This window comes from Primulina tabacum, chromosome 5 (genome assembly GCF_025594145.1).
Source record: "Primulina tabacum isolate GXHZ01 chromosome 5, ASM2559414v2, whole genome shotgun sequence".
Lineage (NCBI taxonomy): Eukaryota > Viridiplantae > Streptophyta > Magnoliopsida > Lamiales > Gesneriaceae > Primulina > Primulina tabacum.
In genome coordinates, this window is record NC_134554.1 from 8,755,543 (window position 1) to 8,765,789 (window position 10,247).

Consider the following 10,247-nt stretch of genomic DNA (forward strand, 5'->3'; position numbering starts at 1 on the left):
TATTCTCTTCGCCTTGGGATCTCTATTGCCAATCATAGAGCAAGAGCATATTAAAATAATAATAATAAAACCAGGGGTCTGATATGTTATAAATCTTGTAAGAATTTTGGTGAAGACAAAATTAAAAATATTTGATTTGTAGTTAGTTTGTTTTCTTGTATTTTCTATCCCACAAGGCCACAACGATGGTTTTCGTTTTCCCCATTGATGATTTCCAATAAAAGTATAATTTCTGAACGACTGCCAGTGTTTTTTTATGAACTGAGAATCAACGACTGTTATTTTTAAGTGCGAAATGGATAAATCTCTAGACTAACATAATAACTTGCAGATCAGATAAATCATATTAAGCAAATCTTGTTTAACAAGCTCGTCTGAAAAAATGTTGGTTCAGACATGGTTGGAGGCGTACAATTGCCAGTTCGCTACTACGAATACAACAATCAAGGTCATTCTCAATGTTTGTTGAATTAACCGAAGAATGCCAAGAACATTGAGATATATATATATATATATTCAGAAAATGTTAAGTTAATTTGATTGTGTAAACTTAAAAAATAAAATAAAATTTAAAAAATAAGATCAGTCGAATACAGGCCCCTAGTGGAAGAAATGAATCTTGTGACATATTCTTGCGGCACAAATTGTTAAAAAAACAAAATAAAATGCAGCCGTCCCGCAAGAAGACATGTGGAGCTTAGTGCCTACTTGGTGTCTCTTAACAATGCATCTCATTCAACAAACAGTACTCTCGCTTTGAATTGTTCGATCGATTATATCCATGTCCATTCTTAAATATTAACTACACAAAGGCGAATTGTAATCCATTTTAACAAGGAAAGATTTGACGAACTGTTGTACAATATGAGGAATATGTAAGGTTTTAGTCTACGTCTTAATTTGACTGAGGAAACGAAGGTGATTTAAGGAAATATGCATCGTTTAGCACTTGAAGGTATGGACTCCAACCGGGATTTGTTTCATTTAAGGAATCCCTTTTGCGTTTTGAAGTTTTCGATGTTTTTATGTTGGCATTATGAATGAAAAAATGCAGTTAAATCAGAAGAATCTTTATTTTTGGTTTTTTGTAATAACTAGTTAGATATATGTGTTGATTCGTCCCAATGTTATCTTCTAACTCTACTTCGTGTGAGAAGACTCGAGGTACATAGAATGGTGATGGAGAAAACTATGTAAACTGATCCCTTTCTTGGTTATCTCGAAAATTTTATCGTATGTATATGAGAAGGCAATGAGATTAAAGACAATCTCTCATATTGTTGCTCATAAATGATTCATGCATTGCAGCCGCTTTCTCGCGAAATCTCATTTTTGGTTTGAAAGTTATTAATCATTTGCTAAGGTAAATTTAGTGGTTTAGTGAAATCTCTGTAAAAAGAATGTGATTTGATGGAGATGCTTCATGATTTTCATGCAGTGAAGTCTCCACCAGCTTCCCTCGATGTTCAGAGTTCCACCAGCTCCCACCATCCTTCACCAGCAGTATTCTTTTTGCTTGGTGGGATCCTAATTCTCCTGATTTGTCTCTTCTTCATATTTATCTGCCGGAAATACATCAAACCTGGAAAGCTGAAAGGGATCGTTGCACATGCCGTTAGGCAACCAGGTTGTGGGTTCGTTAACGACTCAATCACCAGCCGATCCAAGATTATAGGGTGTTTAGTAGTTGCTTTTGGTTCTGCCCTTTAACGAGTTTTTATGTGTTGCAGTGGCAAAAGATGCCTTGAGCGGAAACCTACGCATGATATGCTATTTCAAGTACCAGACACTGAAGAAGGCAACCGAGAATTTTCACCAGAATAATCTTCTTGGAAGAGGTGGATTTGGGCCAGTCTACTTGGTAAACATATATGCATTATCTAAAAATTAGTGTTTTATCACATGGTTTTCCTCTGAGTATTTGCAAGATTAGTTAGATTTCATAGCCTTTTATATGCTTTTGATCTGTCGATCAAAGATAATTGAGATTATATTCTGTCGCGATCACATATTTGCTCTACAAGCACTTAAGAAATGGTTAGTAAGCTTCGGACATAATTCTCCTACCTATCCAGAAGACTAACCTTTCAGGCCAGGGCTTCCCTCTTAAACTTAATTATGGCTTAACATCGACGATCTTGTTTAAAATCTGTAAAGCATAGCGGGCACCTGGAAACGTAGAGCTGCTATCGGGTCGTCGTTGATAATGCAGCCCATGTTATAATAAGGAGCGTGTACCAAGCACTGATAGATTACTGAAAAGTGTTCAGAGTGGGCACATTGAGCATGCATCGGCTTCTCGAGAAGTAGATACTGTTTTCATACAAAATCAGCTCTGGAAATAATCACCCTTTCACCTAAAATACTAGTCTTCGAGCAATCCATGCATGCACCTATACATCATACATGTGGTCTAAATCTTTCTGTGCCACAACGTATACTAGCTAGAGGTGTTGAAGTTCTAAAAACGCACTTGACATGGCTGTTTTTCTCCGTTTCTTATTAAGGTTCGTGGCAGAGTTTTTGAGATGTTTGTATTCAGTATAAGTAAAGTCTTAGCTGGCCTTCACATAATTAACAGGGGAAATTAGAAGACGGAAGATTGGTTGCTGTAAAGAAGCTGTCGGCAGACAAATCACAACAAGGCGAATCCGAATTCCTCGCGGAAGTGAAGATGATCACGAGCATACAGCACAAGAATCTGGTTCGCCTTCTCGGCTGTTGCTCGGATGGAGACCAACGGCTACTCGTGTATGAATACATGAAGAATGGGAGTCTAGACAACATCATTTATGGTACATGTCCCATAATTTCTCTACACATTTCACTTCACCTGGATGCCGACAGACATGGGCTTTTATTCCATACATGATACATGTTCAGTACATTTCCAAGAAACCAAGAAAATGTGCAAAATTTCACCAAAGTTGTGTGTGGTGGACGCAGGGAAGAATGTTTTTTTCTTAAGCTGGAATATTCGGTTCCAGATAATTCTCGGAATTGCTCGAGGATTGCAGTATCTACACGAAGATGCGCATGTCAGAATCGTTCACAGGGATATTAAAGCCAGCAACATTCTCCTGGATGAAAAGTTCCAGCCCAGGATTGGAGACTTCGGCCTGGCCAGGTTTTTCCCCGAAGATCAGGCTTATCTCAGCACCAAGTTCGCCGGAACCTTGTGAGATTTACATCATATAACAAAGAAAACATGGGATTCTTACTAAACTACATAATTAAGATGGTACCCTTTTTGCAGAGGTTATACAGCTCCGGAATATGCTATTAGAGGAGAACTGTCTGAAAAGGTCGATATCTACAGCTTTGGGGTTCTTGTACTAGAAATCATAAACTGCAGGAAGAATACTGACCTCAGTTTGCAGTCAGAAATGCAATATCTGCCCGAATATGTAAGTGTTTTTTCTTCCTAAGCAAATGTTGATTGATTCTATTGTGGAACCAGGCCAGATCTAACGACCCCAATTCATTTGGAGCCGTTGGCTTGTTTATGCTCTGATTATCCAGGTAAGGCCATTACACTCGAGACAATGGCCCTTCCGTAAGACTAGTTCCCGCCTTCTAGGTAACTCGGTCATCTTGGTCTCAGACCCTCTACCCACATACTTGTCAGCTCTCTGTCCTCGGGCATTCCTACCTGGCCTACGTTATACTCGCCAAACCCACCTCGGTCAGTAATGCTCAAGTCTAGTTCCTGGTGGGTCCCTTTAAATACCCCGGGCATCAGACATTTTGTTTCTGGTCCATGATAGACTTGCACGATCTTCCATCAGATTTTTCTAGTTCTATATAAATGTTTAAAGAAGCACCATTCAGAAATCAGAAGCTTTCTGTTTAACTGTTTTGTTTAAAAATAAAAGGAAAATTAATTGTCACGAGTTAGTATATCCAACACACAAAAACAAACCGACTCTTCAATCTTCATCTACTAATGGGTCAGGGATTAACCGCGATTTGATCATGTATGTTTGACCCTTTATGATTTTGGTCATGGTCAAATTTCAATTATATTCCTGCATATCTTTTTCGGTTTTGATTTTTTGTTAGGGAGGGAAAAATGGATAAAATTTAAAAAAAAATTGCAGAATTAAATTGAAATGTGAACCAAAATTGCGAGCATAAATTTATATATGACCAAAACTGCAATAATTCTTGTGTCCACTTGCGAGCACAATCTCAATGAGGTGAATGAGTGATTGAATGAGCTCTGAATCAGGCTTGGAAGCTGTACGAGAGGTGTATGATGCATGATCTCATAGATTCCAGGCTAAGAAACCATGACCTCGTGGAAAAGGACGTTTTACAAGTAATTCAAGTAGCATTCTTATGCCTTCAGCCTGAAGCCGATTCCAGGCCACCAATGTCTGAGATCGTAGCCATGCTAACTTGCAAGGTTGAGTTGGGTGCAACTGTCCCGACCCGACCCACATTCTTGAGTCGAAAGCCGAGAAGCGATGACAAAATTTCATGGGATTCTATATCCGAGCCTTGTCCATCTCCTCTGAAGAGTGATTCCCTTTCGTTCCCCCGACATGCAAAGTAAACCGGGAACGAATTTAGCAGCGGGTTCAGAGGGAATTTTTTTTTTCTTTTCTAAGAAAATTACTAATAAATATTTGATTTTTTAAAAAAAATTTCCCATCCTCAATCTGGCCTAGTTAAAATATAAACCATGTTTTTTGAAATTTAAACTTTACTTATAATTAAAATCAATCTTGCAAGCTATGGTTTACAGAAACTGGTAAAGATATACAGAAATCATTCTTTAATTCATGTCTTTTTTCGAAATTAATTCATAAATGGAGAGTTTTCGAGAAATATATAGTATTTCTTATTACCATTACTAGCTCTGTAATTATTTCTTACCGATTAATAAAAAAAGTGTTCTGATTCTTACAATGAAATTAGTTAGAATTGATTATTGTATTTGTGACACAATTAATACCAACGGTTACGTTACGTACACGCACTGCATGTATATAACGTAATAAATAAATCCTATGTTCTTTGTGATATCCTATTAAGGCACAGAAACCAAATCAAGTCAGTTCGATTTTCCGAAAGTTTAAATCTGATGAGTACGAAATCTTGTTTGCAAAATGAAAAATTATTCAAAAAGGAAAAATAAAAATTGGCATATTGGAGAAGACGGTGCAATTTGAAGTAGTGCGAAAAAAAAATTTTACCGAAGAGTGAAAGATAGAGAAAGGGAAGTTAAATTTTTGAAATAATAAATATTTATATTAATAAAATGTTAAAATTTTAACGTAAGTTATATGTAGTTTAGTGGATAAAATTATTGTTTTTTGGGATTTAGGTCATCGGTTCAATTCTCACTGAGATCATTTTTTTATTCTTTTATTTTTCGATTTATTTTTTAGTTTATATATCAAAATTACAGTGTAGTCTCTCGCTATTTCTTATAATTATATTTTGATCCTCATTTAAATATAAATCAAATGAATCATAAATATTATACAAGCAAATAACGTGTGCATCGATGCACTAGTTTATATAATGTGTTGTAATAGTTACATATACGTCTTCTAAATTTACGGCAAAAAAGCAGAAATAAATTCTAGAGTGAATAAGAAAAAAGTTTTGCAACTTGTAGGCATAATATTTTTTTATCGTTAACCGTACAAGTGTAAAGAAAAAATAACGTTTTTTTTTAATTAACTTTGATTTTTATTGATATTTCTTTCCATCCTATTTTTTCAATATGTTGATGTGACAACAGAAAATATTAACATGATGTCGAAAAATATTGATGTGAAATCAAAAATTGCTGAATTTTATGATGTCACGTCAATAGTTAGACCAAAACAACCAAAAATTAAAAGTTAATATTCAAAAACAAACTCTAAAAACTTAATAGATCAACCTAAATTAGACACGTTGAAGTTATTTTCTAATTAGTAGCTATTTTCCTTTTTTGTTAATGTTATTTAAATTCGAGTTTAAAATGAATTCATTTCTCTTGGATCATTTTATGAGATATAACCTAGTTAAATAAACATAAAAATTAATCAAATTATTACAATTTTTTTTAAAAAGTAAAAGATAAAAAAAAGTGTTGAATATGTTTTTTTGGAATATTTTGTGTTGATGTACAATCATTGTTTTCGATAAATAAAGTGATCAAACCATGACATTTTAACTATTATATAATTTAAAAATTTTGAGTTACATTATTATTATTAATTATAATTTTTAATAAAACGCTCACATATTTAGTTCGAGTTATCATTAATGAGGGTGTTGATGGGACAATTTGACCTAACTTGGCTTTGAATTTTGGCCATTCGCCAGAGACAAATATCCGAGAATGAAAAGGCAATATTTAGTCTCCGCGTCCGTATTATGGCAATATATATCTTTCCAAAAGTCATTTGCAATTCCTCTCTACCAAAAAGCATTTTCAATAAAATTTGGATGTAAAATGTAAATAATTATATATTATAAACTGCCAAATAATATTAAAACCGATTTATTTGAGCTTTAATACATATATGATACGATGTGAAAACTCAGGAGTACTAGGAAGAAGCATGCATGTGTGTCCGTTCAATATTATATAAAGTATAAAAATTACTCCTAATAATATACGATGATGTTTAGCTTATATTAGTTTAAAGTTTAAATGCGTTTTTTATTGGAATGTAAACATGGATATAAAATTTTTGAAGTCGTTAGTTCATTTTTGGAATTTGAAAAAATGATGTATACTTGTTACAATTTACGTATAGCTCTTTATAAATTTAATCTGGTCACTTCATGCTAAAAAAATATTGTCATTTTTATTAAATTATTTTATTTCTCTTCATTAGTATCTTATTATTATATTACTATAATTACAAGACTTTATATCACATGTCTCTTAATTTAGCTTATATATACATCTACATTTTTCAAGACCAAAACTTATCATCCATGATGCAAATAACAATAAAAAAAAAATGGCAAAAACTTGTGTGAGACGGTTTCATGGGTCGTATTTTGTGAGACAGATATCTTATTTGGGTTATCTATGAAAAAGTATTACTTTTTATGCTAAGAATATTACTTTTTATTGTGAATATCGATAGGGTTGACCTGTATAACAGATAAAGATTCGTAAGACCGTCTCACAATTAAAAACCTACTCTAAAAAAATTAGAATTATCATAGGACAATTTATACCACTTAAAAGATTCAACAATAATTTATATATATAAAAAATAAGCGGTAGAAATGCTTCATAATAATTCTCAGAGTGAGTCTCTTGTGATGATCATAAAAGTATAAATACTCAAACTTTTGTTTTTAATTTTAGAATTGTAATAATTTTTTATTTTCAAAAAGCATGATATCTACTGATAAACAAGTAGATTTTATAATCTATTCATCTTCTAACTGTACAATCTGTGCCCTCGCCTTAATCTTCAGTCAACCCACGAATGCCTTACCAGAACCATAACGGATTTGATCCTCACTACAACTGAAGCTAGTTGGTGGTAATGAGGTGTAAGGAGGGAAACTGTATCCATCTTCATTCTCATCTATAGAGGCATTGCCTCCAACGCTGGAAAGGCGGATTAATAAAGCTTGCATTTGTTCGTTCTCGAGAAGAAGAAGTCGTTAATGTCTTTAAAAGGATTTATATTAGCTTGGAAGGATGACTGAGTGTCAGCTTTGCGTTTGATAAGGAAAGTCGAGTGGTTGGTTGGGCTGAGCCAAAAGTTGGAGCAGGAAACGTGAGAATATTTGGTAGTCATGTTGTCAATGCAACCGGAACCTCCTATCATCCGCTACTGAAAGACTGGGAAAAAAATGACACTGACGATCCCAGTGGAAGGTAGTTTTGAGGCGTGGTTGACTGATTGATTTGCTCCAAGTTCAGCGTGGATTCTGCCTCATATTCAACAATTTGATTCCTAATATCATATGCTTCCTTCAACCAGGCGTCCTCTTGTGCCTCTGGCTACCAGAGAGGAATTCCACTGGATAATATTGATCAGGCCACTCAGCTCGAATATATTGTTAAAAGTGTTGTCTACAGGATTGAAATTTGATAGGAAAAAAAAGAAGAAAAAAAAGAAAAAGGTATGTAGAGGCAAGTGTTGAACACTTTCTCCTTAAGAAGAATTTGTCCCTCACAATGTGCTAAAAGTTTGTGGCAATCTTCTCCCAAAATACAACTACAACTCTTGGATAATGAGCACTCAAATATCAAAGTTCTATAACAAGGAAATGAATGTAACTCTCTCTTGTTGAAGAAAAGAAGAAGAACAATATGTAAAATGAAAATTATGTGTATTTGATTTTCAATAAATCAAGCATTTAATGTTTTTCATGTGAAAAAACACGATCTTTCATTCATAGGGATGTCATTTGGCCATTGTAACTGACAACAATCATCAAACAATGCCAAGAAAATGAAAAAATGTCAGAAAAATCCGAAGGACACGAAAACCCGAAGGGGAGGCGCTAGGGCGCACCGTGCGCGCGGGCGCGCCGAGCGCTCTCGGCAGCGCCTGCTAATGTTCACCGAATTTTTTATTTTTTTTCTGTATCCATTTCTGTCCCTTACATGTTCCGACTACTCGTTTGAAGAACTGAAGTTCTTTCAACATTCGATGAACTCGTTTTGAGTTTAATTCAGAACCAACGAACTTAATATTCGTTCATTAAACTTTGTTCTTCGTTCCGAATTTTTTCAATCAAACACATAGATTAATTTGCATTAATTTTCATTCATTAAGCATCAAAATTATCCAACAAAAAACAATGCCTATAATATGCTCATTATATTGTTGAGCCTCCATCCTTGCCAATCTTGTCGAATCTCCATTCCTCATCTTTCAAAGCAGGTGGGCAGTGAGTGCACGCGAATGCTCGCGCATGCAACCTTCAGCCCAAGTCTAAACTTCTTACTTCTTGTCCAACTTGAATTATCAGTACATTTTGGATATGAAATTAGAACCAACAATTTTGGGAATATTTTGTGGCATTGGACTTACAAACAAATGTGGGTATAAAACATTCAAATTAAAACATTGATTTACCGTTTAATAGTACCAATCTACTCAAATTGGCTATACAAACTACAATTTTTGGATTTCTAAGTTCAGGTAAAATAAAATTTTTAAAAAACATGTGAAGCCAGAAGTTAAAACTAGATTTTTATGACAACTGAATTCTAGTTTATTTTTAGACTTTACGACTGAATCCCAATTAGCCTAGCAATAATGTAATCTAGCTGAATCTAAAATATGTTCTCGTAAGTCCAATTTATACACAAGAAAAACTTGGCACAGCTCGATTTCGATGTAGCCCATTTATAGAATTCAGACTGAACACTAATTATATAAAATTTTATAAAGTAATAATATATTTTATTTGGTCGAGTCAATAGCTAAACTATTTGTCCTTAATACAATATTTCCTTTTTTTAAAATAAAATACAATAGTTCCCCGATACAATATTATTATACCCTAATTATATAAATTTATTAATAAAACTTTTTAATTTTCCCAAAATAGTCTTTCGATTCTTTTCAAATATTCAATCATATCCTTATCTATATTTTAAAATCAAATCATATATTTATCTATATTTTTTTTAAAAAAATTAAAATGATTGAATCACTCCTAATAAAATAAAGTAATTTGAATATAATAAAAACTATCATGTTTAGATAATTATTCTTGTTGTATAAGCACACAACGCATGTAAATTGATACTAGAGGTTCATGACTATTTCTCTATGAAATTACGATGATCATTATTTTGTGGTCGTACCGTTACAAATCTCAAAATCGACTAACCACAAATTATTTAGAGCCCTTTTCGACCTGTTCAACATTATAATTCTCATGATTTATTTCGTTCTCTTATTTAATCTTCGGCAATTTTAAAATTTTATAATATCGATTTCTCTCAACCATATCTACCAAAAGAAAAAGCAATTTGTAGTTGCCAAGTGAAGGAAATATATGGACAAGATTTCAAAAGAAATATTCAACAAATTCAAACTTAACAAGGAGAAATTAAAATATTCTTTTGGTCCTTGGTTTGGAGCCCATGAATTAATCTTTCGAAGCTCCCAAAATTCAATTTATTATCTAAGATACTCGTCTTTACAATTAATTAAAAGCTAAATAAAACTTTTTCCTTTAATTTTTTTTAATTTTTTTTCAATTGATAATATGATTAGTAGGTGAAATAAATAAATAAATTCTTTTTATTT